Source organism: Notolepis coatsorum, assembly GCF_963971535.1.
Source record: "Notolepis coatsorum genome assembly, chromosome: 3".
In the NCBI taxonomy this organism is placed as follows: Eukaryota; Metazoa; Chordata; class Actinopteri; order Aulopiformes; family Paralepididae; genus Notolepis; species Notolepis coatsorum.
Genome location: NC_140167.1, coordinates 152,036,344 through 152,057,451, shown reverse-complemented (window position 1 = coordinate 152,057,451; position 21,108 = coordinate 152,036,344).

Here is a 21,108-nt window from a genome sequence, read left to right as displayed (position 1 = left end):
ATCTCCTATCGACCCGGTTCCAAGAACGTCAAGCCTGACGCCCTGTCACGTCAGTTTGATCTTCCGGGTCGAGAGGAGAAGCCCCACCCTATTATTCCACAGGCCTTGATTTTGGCACCCGTGTCATGGGGCATAGATAGGGTGGTGAGGTCGGCTCAGGCACGGGAGCCCGATCCCGGTGGGGGTCCTCCGGGTCGGATGTATGTGCCCAAGGCGGTACGCTTGCGCCTGCTGCAGTGGGCACATACATCCTCTCTCACCGGCCACCCTGGCGCCACCAGAACCCTGGAGTTTATCCGTAGGAGGTTTTGGTGGCCCACAAAGGGGGGGGGATACACGCTCCTTTGTGGCGGCCTGTCCGGTGTGCGCACGCAGTAAGACCTCTCGCCGTTCGCCGGCGGGTCTCCTCCGACCGCTTCCTATTCCCAAGCGTCCCTGGTCGCACATATCCCTGGATTTTATTTCCGGCCTTCCCCTATCGGATGGGTTCACTGCCATCCTGGTGGTGGTGGACCGGTTCTCCAAGGCGGCCCACTTCATTCCCCTCCTCAAGCTTCCCTCGGCTCGGGAGATGGCTGACCTAGTGGTGCAGCACGTCTTTCGGGTCCATGGGCTTCCAGTGGATATTGTGTCCGACTGGGGTCCTCAGTTCGCCTCCAGATTCTGGAAGGCGTTCGCCACCGGTCTAGGCGCATCCGTCAGCCTGTCGTCTGGGTTCTATCCGCAGACGAACGGGCAGACGGAGCGTGTTAACCAGGATCTGGAGGGCGTTCTGAGGTGCTACGTTGCTGGGTGTCCTGCGACGTGGAGTAGGAAATTGGCCTGGGCTGAGTATGCGCATAATACCCTCCTCTCCTCCTCTACTGGTATGTCTCCCTTTCAGTGTCAATATGGTTTTCAACCTCCTCTGTTTCCCGAACAGGAGGTGGAGGTGCCGTCGGCCCAGGCACATGTGGCTCGTTGTCGCAGGACATGGAACAGAGTGCGGACAGCGCTGCAGAAGGCCTCGGTTAAGGCTCAGCGGCAAGCTAACCGCAAGGGTCGTCCGGCTCCGGTTTTCTGTCCGGGACAGCGGGTTTGGCTTTCCACTCGTGATCTCCCTCTTCGGGTGGAGTCCAGGAAGCTGGCTCCTCGCTTTATAGGCCCCTTTAAAGTGGTGCGTCGGGTGAATCCTATGGCTTACAGGATACGCCTTCCGGCCTCTATGAGGGTCCATCCGACGTTTCATGTGTCCCTGTTGAAGCCATTCCTCTCATTGCCCTTGTCCCTGCCACTCCCTGCGGTTCCTCCGCCCCGCATTATTGACGGTCAGCCTGTCTATACGGTGCGGAGATTCCTGAGTTGTAGGCGGAGGGGTAGGGGGTTTCAGTTCTTGGTGGATTGGGAGGGGTACGGGGTAGAAGAGCGTTCTTGGGTGCCTCAACGGGACATGTTAGACCCCAGCCTGATCGATGATTTCCGGCGGCTGCATCCCGAGGCCCCTAGGTGAACGTCAGGTGCCGTTCGTCGGGGGGGGGGGGATACTGTAACGTTCGGGAGCCTATCCTCCTTAGGATAGTATCCTACTGTCTACCTGGGTCACTTCCTGTTGTTTTGGGTTCACCTTGTATGTCACCACTGAATTGCTGTCATCACTAATTGTCTGTCACACCTGGGTGCTGTCATTGGTTGTCAGCCTGCTGTCACTCATTGACAGCGTGGAATGTTTGGTATGTGCCTATTTAACGTTTGCTCTATCCTTTGTCATTTGCTAGAGCTTCACCTAAACTACGGACAAGATACAGATGGAACAAGCACTGACATAACGTCTTTATCACTGTACTTGCATATACTCTTATCCCTGGTAATAAACAGTACACCTGTTTTGGAAGAGTAAACCTATGTCTGTCTCGTTCTTCTTTGACAACTTGGAAGTCACTTACCCCGTTCGTAACAATAAATAGGCCGAAAAATTACAACGTGTTTTGTGTATTACAGTAAAGCGCGATTCCTGCATAATCTTATTTTTTACTAGCGTTTTTCTAAATGGTATAAAACGGAAATGAACCGATTAAAAAACAATCTGTTGGGCGCTCCAGTAGCACACCATGTACTGCGCTGCGTCGCGGATCGGCCGACCCGAGTTCGATTCCCGGACCCGCCGTTATTTGCCGAATGTCTTCCCCTGCTCTTTCTCCCGTTTTACCCTCACTGTATCTGTCGGTCATGTCTGACCAGGAAAAGCGATAAACGCTAAAAAAAAATCTTTAAAAAAAATTAAATAATCTGTTTCGTCAATGTTGACTGCAAACAAGTAATTGATAAGCGACGGGCGTATTAGACACATAGCCATAATTTAAGATATAGTTTATGCGTTCGCAAATATGATCGCCCTCCATTGACTACAGCGTTGGCACTCAAGCGCCGATTTCTGGCACCCCCTGCTGGCACGGAAAGTGTTAATATAAAGGCTCTGTAATTAGAGCAAGGTTAAGCACCTGCTGAGAGAAAAAATAATTCCTACCGGAGCCACAGAGCAATAGAGAGATGCAAACTGTTCTGTTTTATTTAATTTTTTTATTGATCTTTTTCCCCCTCCTTTTTCCTCGTTAGTCGTTATTCGTTATGCCAATTCCCAATCCCCTTCCTGGTCGCTGCGCACTTACCCCCCACAGTCGGTCTGGGAGAATGGAGGCTATCACATGCTTCCTCCGACACAAGTCTAGCCAATCAACCGCTTCTTTTCACCTGGCAGCGCGGACTCTCACTGAGAGGGTGTAACGTGTGGAAGGATCACACTACCCCCCTTAGATCCTATCCGCGCTGAGCAGGTGCCCCGACCGAACTGTAGGAGTCGCTGTTTACAACGACCCGGACCCACCCCGCCAGCTTTCCCACCCTCTAATACTGCCAATTGTATTAGTGTGAACGGCCAGCCAAGCTGGTGACAACGCCGGGAGCTGGATTCGAACAGGCAAATCCAGCGTCTCCGGCGTTGGTGACGAACGCAATCTCCGCTACACCACCTGACCGCGCGAACTGTTCTGTTTTCAATCATAATTTTTTTTGGACAATACATCTTACAAACTACATCAGCTGCAGTCTGGATATACAACTCTGTCAACATCCACAACTTTTGTTACCAGAGTATAAAAACATCTAAGTAGGTGCATCGTGGCGCATTGTCAAAATATTAAGGAATGACAAGCGGCACATACCTTAGACAATTTATAAATGAGCAATAATGATAATAATACAGTTACTGTAATTAAAAAAAGCAGGTCTTACCTTAAAACAAGCAGATGTTTTGTCTTCTGCTAAAATGTGGGTGAAGTTTGATTTGTGCCTGCAGCGCCGCCACGCTCCCATGCAAGAATAGCATGCATTTAGCTATCTTTTACGGTGAATTAGTGAGCAATCATGAATCATACATTTTGTAATTTTACGCATTATACATGATGATGACTCTACAGAAATTTGAGAAAATTAGAAATGCATGGCAAAAATAGCATTTATTGTCAGTATTTCAGAGACCCCCAAAAATCTCTTCCGCTTCCCTTGGGGATTCCAAGTCAGGGCCTGGCGTGTAGTACTGGTAGCCGGTTTCCTCAAAGTGTGGCCTATCCATCCCCACTTTCGTCTCAGGATCTGCTTCTCCACTGGTTCCTGTCTTCCTTTCAGCCATAGTTCCTCATTCTTGATTTTGTTTGGCCACCGGATCCCAAAGATGCGTTTCAGACAGCTGTTTATAAAGGTCTGTATCTTCTGCAATGTTCTTTTCGTCATTCTCCAAGTCTCTGAACCGTAGAGAAGGACAGATTTGACATTTGAATTGAAGAGCCACACTTTAGTTGTCATGGCGATGTTCTTGGAGGACCAGATGTTCTTCAGAATGATGAATGCTGCTCTGGCTTTGCCTACTCTTGCTGTGACGTCGCCATCTGTGCCGCCCTTCTTATCCAATATACTGCCTAGGTAAGTGAAGGAGTTGACTTCCTGTATGGATTCATCACCTACTGTGACTGTGTTGTTGGTAGAGGTGTTGATCATCATTAGGTTGGTTTTCTTCCTGTTTATTCTCAACCCAGTCTCAAGGGATGTAGTTGCCAGCTTGGTTGTCTTGTCCTGCATCTGGTTGTAGTTGTGTGACAGGAGAGCCAGGTCATCAGCAAAGTCGAGGTCATCCAGTTGTGTCCATAGGGTCCACTGTATGCCGTTTTTATTTCCTTTTGTGGTGGTCTTCATAATCCAGTCTATGACTAGAAGGAATAGAAAGGGCGATAGGAGGCATCCCTGACGCACACCGGTCTTGACCTCAAAACTCTCTGACAGTTGGTCTGCATGTAAAACTTTGCATGATGTTCCTTGATAGGTGTTTTGAATCAGAGTGATGATTTTCTTTGGGATACCATAACGCCTCAGCAGTTTCCACAGAGTCTCTCTATCCACACTGTCAAAGGCTTTTTCATAGTCTATGAAGTATATGTATAATGGAGAGTTCCATTCGATGGATTGCTCTATAATGATGCGCAGGGTGGCGATCTGGTCCGTGCAAGATCTGTTGCTCCGGAAGACTGCCTGCTGGTCTCGAAGCATGGGATCCACAGCAACACTCATTCTGTCCAGTATAATTCTGTTGAGTACTTTACCCGGTACTGATAGAAGCATTATTCCTCTGTAGTTGTTGCAGTTGGTAAGATCTCCCTTTTTTGGTAGCTTGATGATGATTCCATCATTCCATTCTTCTGGAATCTTTTCTTCCTCCCATATCTTTGTGAAGAGGCTATGAAGCACTTATAACAACAGAGGACCAACGGAGAAGATGGGCTGAACATTTCAAAGAACTACTGAACCAACCAGCCCCGACAGAGCCAGCGGACATTACACCAGCGGAGAGAACACTTCCAATAAACTGTGATAAACCCAGCAAAGCAGAGATAAAAAAAGCTATTATCTCAACAAAGGACGGAAAATCTGCAGGACCAGATGAAATACCAGCAGAAGCCATCAAGGCCGACTTGAAGACTGCGGTAGATATGCTTCATAGCCAAGGCATGTTAGACTTTATTATCTTCTATCTTTCTATTCTCATTATTTCAATGCTAAACGTCATTTGTGTGTAAGATCTCAGATAACGATCTCAAATATTTGATGGCCTCATAAACTTAGAATCGCATTCATTGTCTATGGAACAGCACCAGATTTCACATACCAGTGAAATCACAGATTGGAGCATTCTTCTCTCTCTGACTTTTAGCTTCAGGAGAGAGTGGCGCATGGTCATAAATAATGACTGACCTGTGCTGGGGCACAGGAAGAACATAATGTGAATTCTTAAAATGGGTGGCATTCCCCTTTAAGCATGGTCTGACTGAGGATCGCAGTGTTATCATATCCGTCAATTATGTATGAGTGTTTTTGGTATAAGGCGCTTCCGATGCTTGGTTACAAATAGTCACGTAAAAAAAGAAAATGCACCTCTTGCACACACACACACAAGCAATATGCGCCCACACAATGAAACATGCATGCACACACACACACACACACACACACACACACACACACACACACACACACACACACACACACACATACACACACACACACACACTCATGCACGCACACTTCAATACCCCTCCTGGATCTTTTATGTGATCCTGCTTTTGTTCAGGTCATTTTATCAGCCAGTTCCTCTAAGCTTGCTCGTAGCTACTCAGTGGACATCGCCTTTGCACGCAATTGTGACAATATTTAGAGGACTTAGAGGCCCAAGAGTGCCTGTGCTCCACGAAGGAAACAAGCCAGGGGACACAGTGGCATTATATGTGCAAAGGTCAGCTTGTTAACCAAAGTAATTGGATCTCTCAGCCCTCTTAGGGTTGTGTGAGGCTTTGTAGCCTGCTTCTGCTTCCCAATCTAAGATGCACTCTCTCCCTCCCTCTAATTTTGCTATTGATTCGTCTGTCATTTGAATTCAGAGGGAAGGCATCAGCGGGCATCAATCAACTTGTGGTCTTTCATCAAACCCTCCCAACGTCTTGATTAATGTGCCTTGTCTTTGAGGTAAACGGATGAACCCAAATCATTTCATGGAAACTGTCCTCGTGCAAAGCACCTTTTTATAAATGTCGGACAACCTTTGAACCCTTTGTTTCTTTAGTTGTTTATATAATGGTAATTAACATAACTCCTCAATGATACAAGTTTATTTTTGACTCGCACATTGTTTGAAAGACTGACACTGTGACTTTACCCCATCCTCCCACTGGCGGCCGCATTTAATCTGTTGTACGCAGCAAAGAGAGTGATGGAATGGCCTGGAAGGAAATATAAATAATTCACAATGCTGAAATGTGAAAAGTTACATCCATGGCCTTCTAGGGAGGGATGGTGGGAGGGTGAGAGAGAGGAATTAGATGTAGCTTTAGGCTGTTTTTGGCAACTTTTGAAAACTATTCATCAAACTTATACAGTGAAAAAAGAGCAGTAAAAATAAAAATGGGTCGAAACGTTTCTAGAGAGCATAGTGGTGCCCTGTTAGTTTGGTATTTCATGAAATGTATCTTAACTTGAGCATACCATGAATACGACGACATTAACAGGCTTTTCAAGAGGCAGAACCCGGGAAAAGCAGCCGGGCCAGACTGTCTCTCCAGCCACCCTGAAGTACATGCCATGTGCCAGCCTGCTTTCAAGCCCTCCACCATCATCCCTGTCCCTAGAAAACCAAGGATCAAGTCAAGTCAAGTCAAGAGTTTTATTTGTCACGGCATAAAAGTATACAATGAAATGCGGGTGGTCTTGCCCGCAACAATGTGCAATACAGTGGTACAACATATAATAGAATCCAATAAAAACAACATTGTGCAATAACAGGTAACAGGTAACATGGTGTGACATCTCGGTATCTGTACATAGTTATTTACAGAGCATATAGGACATGCTAGGTAGCTTTGGTAGTGCAATACACTGTTACTGTTGCTATACTAATTTAAAGTGGCCTTTCCTTTTGGCAATAAGTGTGGGTGAGTGCGGCATGAGTGTGTGCCCGCTCATGTTAAAGTGTTAAAGTGGCTGCTAGTGCACAGCGTGCGTGTCGTGTGTGTGCTCATGTGTGCTTGTGTGTGGATAGTTCAGTGTTCTGTGGCACTCAATGTTCATTGTTCAAGGCTCTGATGGCCTGGGGGAAGAAGCTGAGCCTAAGCCTCTCTGTCCTAGTAGCTGGGGTTCGCAGGTGTCTGCCTGACCTCAGCAGCTGGAACAGGCTGTTATTGGGGTGGTGGGGGTCTTTCATTATTCTGCAGGCTCTGGATTTGCACCTCTTGTTGTATAGAACCTGCAGGGGAGGTAGTGCAATACCCGTGGTACGCTCGGCTGAGCGCACCACTCTCTGTAGGGCCTTCTTGTCCTGTGCCGTGCTGTTTCCATACCAGGCAGTGATGTTTCCGGTCAAGATGCTCTCTACAGCTCCTGAATAGAAGGACTGGAGTATCTTCCCTGATACTCTGAACTTCCTTAACTGTCTCAGGTGGTAGAGGCGCTGCTTCGCCTTCTTTACTACTGTGTCTATGTGTGTTGACCATGTCAGATCCTTTGAGATGTGGACCCCCAGGTACTTAAAGCTGCTCACCCTGTCCACGGTAGCCCCGTTAATCCTCAGTGGTGTGTGTGTCTCCTGCTGTCCTCTCCTATGATCCACGATCAGCTCCTTGGTTTTACCAATGTTCAGGAGCAGGCTGTTGTCCTGGCACCAGCGTTCCAGTACCTCAACCTCCTCCCGGTAGGCCTTCTCTTCGTTGTCCAAGATCAGCCCCACCACCACTGTGTCGTCTGCGAACTTCACTATGGAGTTGGAGCTGAACTTGGCCACACAATCGTGTGTGTAGAGTGAGTACAGCAGGGGGCTCAGAACACAGCCCTGGGGGGACCCGATGCTCAGGGTGATGGTGTTGGAGGTCTGACCCCCCACCCTGACCGCCTGGGGTCTTTCGCTCAGAAAGTCCAGTACCCAGGCGCTCAGGGCGGAGCTTAGACCCAGCTCGATCAGCTTGTCCACCAGTCTGGTGGGGACTATGGTGTTGAACGCTGAGCTGTAGTCAATGAACAACAGTCTCACATAGCCCCCCTTCTGACGGTCAAGGTGAGAGAGGGTGCTGTGCAGTACCTGGGAGACCGCGTCGTCAGTGGACCTGTTTGTCCTGTATGCAAATTGCATAGGGTCCATATCACTGGGGAGGGAGGCACAAATGTGGTCCTTGACCAGCCTCTCGAAACATTTCATGACCACAGAGGTGAGTGCCACCGGCTGTTGTCCTGGCACCAGTCTGTAGTCATTTGGACATGTTGCGGAGGGTTTCTTCGGTACAGGGATGATGGTAGACATCTTGAAGCAGGCAGGGACCACTGACTCCGCCAGGGATTGATTAAATATGGCGGTGAACACCGGGGCTAGCTGGTTGGCACAGGAATTAAGTATGCGTCCTGTTATACCATCTGGGCCAGCAGCCTTCCTGGTGTTCACCTGCATAAATGCTCTTCTCACACTGTGTTCCGACAACAAGAGAGCGTCCCCGCCCCCCCGCGGTTGCCCCCCCCCCCCTCCACAACAGCCGGCGCACCAGTGACGTCACTAGCCGGAGAGCTAGCAGCGCCACTGTCTACACCAAACCGAGCGTAGAAAGAGTTGAGCTTGTCCGCGAGGGAGGCGTCGTCGCTCCCCATTGATGGGGCGCTGACTTTGTAGTCAGTTATTGTCTTCAGTCCCCGCCATAAGCCTCTTGTGTCGTTTTGTGCCATTTGTGTCTCCAGTTTGTCAGCATATGTCCTCTTAGCAAGTTTAACAGCCTTGCGTAGAGTATAGACTCAAGCCTTATACTCCTCCATGTTTCATGACTCTCTGCCCAGGTTGTAAGCGGTGGTGCGAGAGTTCAGAGCTGCTCTAATAGTACTGTCCACCCACGGTTTCTGGTTTGGGAAAACCCGCACCTTTTTCGTGGGGACAATACTATCAGCTATTGTTGTTATATAGCTCACCACTGTGTCTGCGAGCTCGCTGACGTCACTGGCTCTGCCTTGGAACATATCCCAATCCGTGTCTGCTAACACGTCCTGGAGCGTGGCCTCTGATTCGTCAGTCCACTTCTTTGTCTCACGTGACGCCGTCGTTTTTTGCTTTGCTTGTAGGCGGGGAATAGCAAGATGGAGTCGTGATCGCTCGAGCTTGAAGACCCCGTTAATGGCGGAGCTGCTACCGCCTTGTAGCCGGCTCTGAACGGGGAATAACAGTGTTCGAGTGTGTTCCTCCCTCTGGTGGAGCAGGCGATGTGCTGAAAAAAGGACGGCATCACTTTCTTCAGGTTCGCCTGGTTGAAATCGCCAGCCACTATCATCGCCGCGTCCGGGTGTTTGATCTGGTGTCTGTTGAGGTGATCATGTAGTTCCCCCAGCGCTTTGCCAGTATTCGCCTGTGGGGGTATATATACGGCGGTCATGATGACCGCGGTAAACTCCCGGGGGAGGTGGAACGGGCGGCACAGGATTGAAAGATGTTCCATGTCTGGGGAGCATGAGCTCGAGAGAACATGCACTTCTTTGGGGTTAACCCAGACATTGTTCGTGAAGAGGCAGACCCCACCTCCGACGCTCTTTCCAGAGGCTGCCGTTCGGTCCGCACGTAATACGGTAAAGGCGTCCGAGGGAGAGACGCTGTTGTCCGGAGTCGCTGACTTGAGCCATGTTTCCGTGAAACACATGATGTTGATGTCTCTCATCTCCCGTTGGAAGCGGACCCTCGCCCTTAAGTCATCCATCCTACCCTCCAGCGAACGTGCATTCGCCAGAAAGATGGATGGAATTGGGGCGGCGTGGCTGTGGGGCGGCGTGGCTCAGGGGTAGAGCGGGGCGTCCAATGATCGAAGGGTTGGTGGTTCGAATCCCGCTCAAGCCCATGTCCATCCCATTGCCGTTGTGTCCTTGGGCAAGACACTTAACCTACTTGCCTCGTATGAATGTGTATGCATGTGAATGAATGTTGGTGGTGGTCGGAGGGGCCGTAGGCGTTGATTATTCGCCACGCTTCCGTGAGTCTGCCTCAGGGCAGCTCTGGCTGCAATTGTAGCTTACCACCACCGGTATGACTGTGTATGAACGAATAATGGACTCTGTGAAGCGCTCTGAGTCAGAGCAACAGTAAGTCAGAGAAGAGCGCTATATAAATCCAATCCATTATTTATTATTATTTAATTGCTGGGCGGTAAGCAGCTCTTTTTAATCGCAGCCTGATACCTCCTCGTCGCCCTCTGTGCCTCTTCCTGCCGTGTCCTTTGTTCTTTTCTTTGTCGCCGTTCTCCCTTCTGATCTCGGTTGGCCATTCTAGGCATAAAGTGTCTCCAAACTCCTCTTTGAGCCCGGGGTTTAGGTCCATAAGCGTATGACGTACCCGCCAGTGTTGCTTTAATAAAAAAAGTAGAAAAAACAAACATAATAGCTAAAAGTGTGTACATCGTTGCGGAGCTACAGCACTACAGGACTGCAGCAATAATAACTACATGCATATTATCCTATTCAACAGAGAGTGTGAAATTATATAATCTATAGATCTGTCGCCCCGACCTCTGTAGTATTGGATTATTTTAAAAGATCTCACAGGTAACCCCTCTTCTGCCGCCCCCCCCTTTTCCTCTTTCTCTCTTCTTCTCTTACTCTCTCTTTTGGCCCTGCGACCTCCTTGTGCCCTCTCAATTAGCTCTTGTCCTGATCAGCATGATGATAGCTCACATGCTATCATGTGTCTCTCCCCTCCCTGGCCTTTCTGTCACCCTGCCCTGGGCCCACCTACTGACATAAATCTACATCCCTCCCTCCTCTCTCAGTCTCTCTCTCTGTCTCCCCCCTCTCTCTGTCTCCCCTCTCTCTCCTAACAAGGGCCCACCTACTGACATAAATCTACACCCCTCCCTCTTCTCACTGTCTCTCTCTCTGTCTCCCCCCTCTCTCTGTCTCCCCCCTCTCTCTGTCTCCCCTCTCTCTCCTAGCAAGGGCCCACCTACTGACATAAATCTACATCCCCCCTCCTCTCCCCTCTCATCGTTACTACGTGACACGCAGTTTTTGACAACGGCTCTTTGACCCAAATCACTATAGCAACGGCGATGTTGATATTACCGCCCCTTACACCAAACAAACAATGTGGCACTTTCTCCAGATTGAGTAACCTTGATGCTGTGGCTATCAGCTGTTGATGTTAACAGCACAGCCCGAATCCTCATCTGCTGCTGACAAACAGATCTATAGATCCGTCTGAGTAGATGCTGTCACCCACCGATATATATATATATATACATTATATACACATTGAAAAACATAGATTCCTTCACCCCTCTCTCTGTCTCCCCTCTCTCTGTGTCTCCCCTATCTCCCTCCTCTCCCCTCTTCTCTTTCTCTCCTCCCTATCTGCCATCAGTCATCAACCAACAAAGGAGGTGTTTCAAGAATTATGTATAAAAACTGTCTGTAATCATATCTCTGGATCTTAGCCGAGTGGTGTGCTCTTGCGTGAGTCTCCACTTGAGGCTCTGGTCCAGGCTTGCTTGTACTCTACATCTGCTTCAGACCTCACTCTGACAATTGAGCACTCCTGGGTGAGGTTTAACGTCAAGTGGGTCCAGATCTGCAATTCAAGTTTCAAGTTCAAGTTTCTTTATTAATTGTCATACAGAAGTACAGAATACTTGTATACAAAATGCTTCTTTCTGTTACGCTCCAGAGACTGTGCTAGACAAAAATAGATAACTATCAAATAAGTATAGCAAGTATAAAATAGAAGTCAAGTACGTAGACACAAGTGTTCAGTATGTACGTATATACAATGTTCAATGCAGAGTAGAAGTAACTGAGTTACCATGCAATATACTATACAATATAATAATATACAATATACTAAACAGTGCAAAGCAGAAATGGGTTGAGGTACAATTTAGGTACAATTTACAGTAAGGTGTAATGAGGTATGGGTTGTAGTGCAAATTCTTTACCAATAAATATAAAGTGTGTTTAGGTGTTCTAAAGTGGGTGAAGTGGGTGCTGCACTGCTGCAGTGAGTTGTTTGTTTAAAAGTGAGTGTGGATGTGTGTGCTGTGAGTGCATTTGATGGTTGTTACATAGTGTTATTGTTCGTTGAGCATCCTGATGGCCTGGGGATAGAAGCTTCTTCTGAGTCTCTCTGTGCTTGCCATGATACTCTGGTATCGCTTGCCTGACCGCAGCAGTTCAAAGAGGCAGTTGTTTGGGTGCCTGGAGTCTTTGATAATTCTCTTAGCCTTACCCATGCACCGCTTGTTGTAGATGTCCTGGAGAGTGGGAAGCCCCCCTCCAATTGTGCGTTCGGCTGAACAGGCCACTCTCTGTAGTCTGCTACGTCTTGTGCGGTGCTATTCCCAAACCAGGAGGTGATATTGCCAGTCAGGATGCTCTCTATTGTACATGAGTAGAAGTTCTTAAGGATCTTCTGACTGACTTGGAACTTCCTTAGGCGCCTGAGGAAGTAGAGGCGTTGCCGTGCCTTCTTCACAACATTGTCAATGTGTGTGGTCCATGTCAAGTCCTCGGATATGTGGACTTCGAGGTACTTAAAACTGTGCACTCTCTCAACCGGTGCCCCGTCGATGCTGAGGGGGCTGTAGTCCCTGACCCCGACCTCCTAAAGTCCACAATCATCTCCTTTGTTTTGCTGACGTTCAGGGAGAGGCTGTTCTCTTGACACCATCCCGCTAGAACCTTGACCTCCTCCAGGTAGGCCTCCTCGTCGTTTGCAGAGATCAGGCCCACCACTACTGTGTCGTCAGCAAATTTGATGATTGTGTTGTTGTTCCGCTGTGCGACACAGTCATGTGTGTACAGGGAGTAGAGGAGGGGACTCAGAACACAGCCCTGGGGGGCCCCTATGTTGAGAGTGATGGATGAGGAGGTGCAGTTGCCTGCTCTCACCACCTGGGGTCTGCCCGTCAGGAAGTCCAAGACCCACTGGCAGAGGTCATAGTTCAAGCCCAGGTCCTTGAGCTTGGCTATGAGTTTGGAGGGGACTATGGTATTGATTGCTGAGCTGTAGTCGATGAACAGCATTCTCACATAGTTCCCCTGCCTCTTGTCCAGGTGTGATGCTGCTGTGTGCAGCACATGGGCTATGGCGTCCTCAGTGGACCTGTTGGGGCGGTATGCAAATTGCAGGGGGTCCAGGTTGATGGGGAGGGAGGAGCAGATGTAGCCCTTTACTAGCTTCTCAAAGCACTTCATGGCTATGGAGGTGAGAGCTACAGAGCGGTAGTCGTTGAGGCAAGCAGGCTTGGATTTTTTGGGTACAGGGATAATAGTGGACTTTTTCAGACAGGTGGGGAAGACAGCCTGTTCCAAGGACAGGTTAAATATGTCAGTGAATACCGGGGCCAGTTGGTCCGCACAGACTTTTAGGACGCGGCCGGGGATACCGTCCGGTCCTGCTGCCTTCCTGATATTCACTTTCTTAAAGGTCCTCCTCACCTCATGTTCTGTTACCCTGAACACTGAGTCTCCATCAGCAGTGCCCCCCCCTCCATTGCAGTGGTTTGTAGGCTGGTGTTGTTATTCCCAGCCTCAAACCTCGCATAGAAGGTATTGAGATCATTTGCTAAGGAGATGTCACTGTTCAGCTTGAGGGAGGTGCCTTTGTAATCTGTCATCGTTCTGAGGCCCTGCCACATACCTCTAGAGTCAGCCTGTTCGTATTGAAGTTCAATTGTATCCCTGTAGCGCCTCTTTGCTTCTATCACTGCTCTCCTGACATTGTATCTCGCCACCTTGTGGTCATTCATGTTGCCTGCCACAAGCCCAGCGTTGTATGCTGAGGTGCACGCTTTCAGAGCCTCACGGACGGATTTGTCTACCCAGGGCTTTTGGTTTGGGTAAACTCTAATTGTGGTAGTGGGGATTGTTTCTTCCACCAAAGTACAAACAAAGTCCAGCACTGTCTCAGTGTAGTCATTGATGTTATCTGTGTTATCGCGGAACACCCCCCAGTATGTACATTCAAGTGCAGCCTGTAGCGTTTCCTCTGACTCCACAGACCATCGCTGCACATATCGCGAGACTACAGGCGCGCACGCTTGAGACTTTGTTTATATTTTGGAGAAAGAAAGATGGCGTCATGGTCCGATTTGCCGAATCCACTGGCAGCCTGAGATTTGTATCCACACTTAAATTGTGAGTAACAATGGTTTAAAATGTTACCGCCTCTGGTGCTACAAGTCACATGCTGGTAGAATTGAACTTCTCGTGTGAATTCAGAAACTAGTAAACAACCTTGGCAAATTGCTATCAACTAAAGTTCATCTGACTCCGTCTCAACATCTGTTCAGCCGTCGCTTTTTGGTCAACAAAGAACTTCTATATCGTAACAGTAGTAATGAAGTCATTTGAGCGCCTTGTTCTTTCCCACCTCAAAAACATCACTGACCCACTCCAGGACTCACCCACAGAGCCAACAGGTCTGTAGATAATGCTATAAACATGGCCCTCAACTTCATCCTCCAGCACCTGGACTCCTCAGGAACCTATGCCCGGATCCTGTTTGTGGATTTCAGCTCTGCCTTCAACACTAGCATCCCGGCTCTTCTCCTCCGGTAGGAGATTCAGATACAGATTCAGATTCCTTTATTGTCACTTATTTCAATACTTTACAGCAAGAAGAGTGAAATTATATTTATTGTGGTCCCTCGACCATAGAAGCTTCCAATAATAAAAATACTATAAATTTAGCATATGTGGTAAATTCCCAAAACATAGATCTCATGACTAACTAATGTGTAGAAATACTTGGCCCTCAAAACAATAATTCATAGATTGTGTGTGTGTTTACATAGACTGATTGCCATTGTAGGCACACAGGTCGATTTACATATGGAGTGAGTGGTCAAATGACAGGAACCCAAGGGCCATCTGCCATGGCCTGGGAAGAGTTTAGGACAATGGGCTCTGTAAGATCGGGACAAAAGACCAAAAGGTCACGTAAACATGTTATCTCGCTGGAGTTTCCTGTGACACACACACACATAGACTCACACACACACACATTCAGACACACACACACACACACACACACACACACACATAGACACACACACACATAGTCACACACACACACATAGTCACACACACACACACATTCACACACACACACACACACATTCACACACACACACACACACACAGAGAAGATCTCCAAACAAGCTAACTATTTCCTGGTATATTGTTCTAGAATTCTGAAGTCATTGAAGTAAGTTAAAATCATACTTAAAGTAGGTAATTAGTTAATGTGCCTGTTCTGTTTTCATTTATGTTCAATATGATTAATTGATTGTTCTATGTATTGAAATGTATTCTATTAAGCTAACAAAATGATTAGATTTGTTAGATATTTTCTGAAAGTCAGTAGACTTAGTGATAAAGAAATATATCTGTGTTTATGTGGGCAATTGTAATTCAAATATAGATATTAGGAAATGAAAATAATGCAATGTTTAAGGTAGATTGTTAGTACAGTATATTGTTGACTGTGTAAGGACAGCCTCCGTTTGCAGTTATGTGAAGGGGGTTGGGCTATTAAGCCAAACCCCTATTTTTCAAATACCAGCTTAGCAGACCTGTGATTGGAGGAAATAATGTGATGATGTCATCAACTCCGAGACACTGGGCCTTGGCTATAAGATCCCAGGTGTGATGGGGGAGAGGGACTCTGAAACAACCCAACCCACAGGACAACACCTACCACCCATGCACACCAAGGCGGGCAAAGCAGGCAACAAGGACAAAGGAACTTCTTGGAGGGAAAATCAACTCTTTGTTCACTAGCCAAGGGAACAAAGCCATCAACAAACTTATCAACTAGCTTTCTTCTTTAGTCTGGTTGTATCACTCACGGCATAGTGTTTGTGATCACAACTATAGCATTTTCTTATTGTAATTTGTATACACTCTTAAACTTTCATTAAACAACTGTTATACTATTTTTCCTCCTAATTCCTTCTGCCTGCACCGCTCAGTTTGAAGAGAAGTGATTCCCAGAGCTTTAAAAGTATTGAATCACAACGCAGAGTACTAACGCAACCCGGTTCTGATCAGAGCAGAACCGAAATAGCTTGGGAAATCCACTTCACATACAATAAGATGACTAAAATAAAGATTACTTTTTAAGATTCTGGCTGTGTGGCTGCGGTAGCGCTTTCCAGACTGCATCAGCTGGAACAGTCCATAGTTGGGGTGATTACAAACAGGAAGCAGCACCTGAAACACTGAAAACACATATCTGACTCCCGGACCATCAGCACTGGTTCCCCTCATGGCTGCATTCTTTCCTCCCTTACTCTTCTCCCTGTACATCAACAGCTGTACCTCCAGTCATCAGTCTGTCAAATCCCTGACATTTTTGCGGCTGACACCTCCCTCATTGGGCTAATCTCTGGTGGGAATGAGTCTGCCCATAGGTGGGAGCACCTGGTGTCTTGGTGTGGACTGAACAATTTAGAGCTCAACGCTCTAAAGACAGTGGATATGGTTGTGGACTTTCATCCAGTTGACTCAGTGGAGTTCTTCTACTTCCTGGGCACCATCATCTCCCAGGACCTCAAGTGGGAGCTGAACAAGGACAAGAGCAGACTGCAGCATAGTATTTGCTACGATGAGAAGGTGATTGGCTGCAATCTACCATCTCTCCAAGACCTGTACACCTCCAGGGCCCTGAGGCACACAGGTAAGATTGTGGCCCTCCCACCCTGGACACAGTGGGTCTCATTCCTGAAATTCTTTCAAAGATATATTCTGGAAGACTTATGGTGGAACCACTGAGACATAATCAATGACAAGTTCACTCTGAGTCCTGAACGTGCTGGTAATATGTCTTAAGTGGCTGAAAAGGTCGCACAAATGATATGATCTGATATCTGCTTGGAGAATGGCATTCTGTCTTAAACTCGAAAGCGCGTTCCCGTTCAGGTCATTTGCATACAAAACACCGCCTCCAGGGCTCCTTATAAGGCAACTAGTGATGCAGCTGTGTGCAAATGGAATGGCAGAAGTGCTTTGCAAGTCTTGCAAGCCGCGTGATTACGAAACCTAGCGTCAGTCAGTGCCAATCAGAGAGCGTCTCCGAGAAATGCGGCTAGGTTTCGTAATCACGCTTGCGTGCCATCAAAACTAGATTAGATTAATGTTTTGGCATCATATACAGCTCGCGGTACACCTACCTACACGAGCGCAGTACTGTATATGAATGAATGAATGAAATATAATATATATAGCCTAGGGCGGGCGTAATGAATGAACGCAGTATGGCTTATTATTCCATAATTAAGCCTATAGGCTACTGTTCATTCGTAGGCGCACACAATTGTTATGGAATATTAATGCAGCCTATTTCCACCGATTAGCTTTAGTTCTTATTTATTTATCCACTGTCATTTCAGTGTTGGTGTATAGTGTATTTAAATATAAGTTTAATTGATTAATGATATATTCGAAGGAATGCAGGTTTATAGCTATATCAACCCCCTCCAATGTACAGTAAATGACCAAGTATGGTTTTGTCAATATTCCAATGTACAGTTTTGCTTGTACAGTGTAAGTCTACCACCCCTCCTACCCAACCTCCTCCAACAGTTTCTACGTCAAATGTACTCTCTTTTCTGGACTCTTTTTTGTATCACAAACAGTACTGTATTTGCAAATCTGGTATGTCATAAATGTATAGATGTAGCAGTAATGTCTATCTGTGTCATGTGTGTCATATATGTTATGATGAATTGAAAATGGGGGGACCCTGATGTAAACAAGACGAAATTATTTCTATGGTCTGCATCCCCTTATGTAATTGAGCTGTACTGTACTGTACCCATTCTGCAATCTGTTAATACAGTTTTCAATCAATCAATCAATCAATCAATCAATCAATCAATCAAACAAAGGTTTGTCCCATTGTATACCAATCAATGGGATACATTGCATGTTGACCTGCATTCTTTCAAATGTATATAATTAATCATTAAAACAGATTTGTAACAAATAAGAAATACAAATTCCACAGAAGGCATTAAATAATTATTATTTTCAATAATTTCACAATAATTGCATAATTGTGTTTGAATATCTGAGTAATTAAAGTAATTATACATTTGTCCAAAATAGCTGGTTCAGATATGGTTAAGCAGCTGCCCTGTGATCAGATGAATCCATATTATGTATTTTTCCGACATCAAATGCGTAATTTCTTATCGTACAAATATTGTCATATTTATTTTAATTATGATTAAGCAATTAATTCCAAGGAGGCCTGTAGCGTTGACGTGAAGGAATCACTATGAGAACACAGTCTGTCAAGTTATAATGACATTTTTTATTAGTCAATCAATCATGAGATTTGATCGTGGCTGAGAGCAGATTAAAAAGTGCTCCTCAGCACTCTTAAATCTGCTCTCAGCCACAATCAAATCTGATCTCAGGAAAATTTGGGGACTCCCACTCCCAGCCCTAATATGTCTTAAATGGGCCGAAATCTGGCTAAGACAAAAAAAATTGTCGTAACTTCGTTCGGGAATGAGACCCAGTCTCTTTGAAACACTCCCCTCTGGCAGGGGGCTACGGACCAAAACGTTGCACCACAAGAACATCATCTTCCTGTCTGCAGCTGGCCTCATCAACAAGGCCCAGTTGAAATTATCTTTACATTCCAAAGCCTACCAATAAATCAAATGCTCTGAGACTGTCCCAGGTCCTGTAATCAGCCATTCCAAAATCTCAGGGCCTTATTCTTCATAATTTCTTTGGCCTGCCAAGTGGTGTATACATGGTCGCTAACTAGAAAACGAACAATACCACTGTATTCCTCCTCGAAAAGTACACAGTGTGCAAAACTGCCTGCCAATCAGAGGCAGGGAAATATGTTTTATTATTGTGACGTACGTGGGTTGGTCATTATCATTATTATCGTATTTGTAACACCATGTAAACATCAGGTTAGTATAGGTAATATTATGTTATTTGTATTGTATATAGTGTGTGTCGCTTTTGTATTCATCCATTTTTCTTTCTCCCTTTCCCAGGTGCCGCCTGTCTCTCTGATTGCCTGAGGAGTGGCAGCTGAAGGCAATCAGCCTCAGTAGACGGGTGAGCCTGGCATGCGACACACATCCGGGCGCCTCATTGCCACTGACCAGAGTGGAGTGTGAGGTTGCCTATTTTTGCCACTGTGTGGGGAACGATATCGTGTTGGCCTATTTATCTATTTTCCACTGTTTGTGGACTGTTATATATTGTGTTAGCCTTTTCTTCCATCTCCACTATTGTGTGTAAGTAATACTGTGTTGGCCTTTGTAACGCCCTCTCAGTGATGGGCAGTAGCTTGCTACAAGTAGCGACGCTACATAGCTTAACTACAATTCTCAGTAGCGTGCTGGTAGCTCGCTACTTTTTAACCAGGGTAGCGATCTCTGTAGCGGAGCTATTTATAGAACAAAGTAGTAATGTAGCGACGAGAAACGTTACACGCTACTTTCGAGAGAAACAGTCTAGACTAGAAGATCTGCGAGGAGAAAAAAAAACTCCCCGTAAAAAACCCACTATGATTGGTTGGTTGAATTAGATATGAGTGACGACTCACGATTGGGTATGGTAGGCAAAAACATTACGGGTAGGCCAATCAGAGGCAGGATAGGGCGGGACTCCAGCCGCAAAGCAGGAAGTGAAAATCAAAACACAGACGTATTGAATGAATGCAATTTAACGGATTACATGAACCAGTCTGCGCGAAATGGCAGAGGGGTTCGATGGCATTGATGAAGATGATGATGTCAATAACAACAATGACTCTCCATGGCCCTATCTGGGACACATTTATGAGTTTGACTGAAAAAACAGCTAAAACATATGCTGCTCTCTCAACACGTCCAGCACTAACTTGAGAACACATTTAGGTGAGCTGATGAAAATCTGTTCCCAAACAGCACACAAGTCAGTACACTTTGTCAACAGCTTTAACTAAGATAGCTGCTATCATGATGATGTTTCACTGTAGGCAGAAAATGAACAATATTATTGGGGTGGAGAAAAGAAAAAAAGAGGGAAAAGCAGTGGTTTTCAACCTGTGGGACAGGACCCCCAGGGGGGGTCCCCACATGATTTTGGGGCCATGGAATGTTTTGTGAGTTACATATTTAAATACATTTGGTCATTTAGCTGACACTTTCATTCAAAGCAACTTACAAATTGTGTACAACAAGTCAGTAGGAGTGGTACATATCTAGCAGCCAAGGATAAGTAGTATTGTTTGTCAGTGTCAAGCTTGAGTGTTATACTCTGAGTACATACTGTAGTAGTATAGACATATTAGCATAGTTGGTAGTAGTATATACATGGTAGCATAATACTAGTAAAATGAAGTAAAACAATTCAGATATTGAAGAAGTGTGTTTTCAAGTGTGTTTTTGGTTGATAAAGTGGGCAGGTTTCAGAAGATGCAGAGTTTAGGGATAAATAATACATAAAGATAGAATAGAAAAGAAAAAGACCATTACTGCATCAAAAGTAATCAACAAACTATACTATACAAACTGATAAAACCAAATGGTCTCTTTCTTTTCTTTTGTAGAGGCTGCACCCAGCTAAACTTGCCTTCCTGGATTTTGTACATAATACAAGTTCATGTTAAAAGGATGACACAAAAAGCCAGACCGAGGGCTTGTTTCAGTTTTATAATAAACAATCAAACTGAGAATTCTTTTTCCTGCCTATTTGTTTGGTGGAAACTTGGTCACGAAGTAAAAAAAAAAAAAAAAAAAAAGTAGTGCCGATGTAGCTAGCTATTTTTGCCATGTTCTTGTAGTGTAGATTGCTACATTTATCTGGGGATAGCTTCCATTGTAGTTGAGCTATATTTAATCGAGAGTAACTTGTAGTGTAGCTTGCTACATTTTCCAAGTAGCTTGCCCATCACTGCGCCCTCTATTGCAATGATGACTCAACCCGTCTTTGATCTTTACTGATTGGCTTTATTTCCGTTCTTTATTCCGAACCGTAAAACTGTGAAAACATACATGAAATACAATAAAT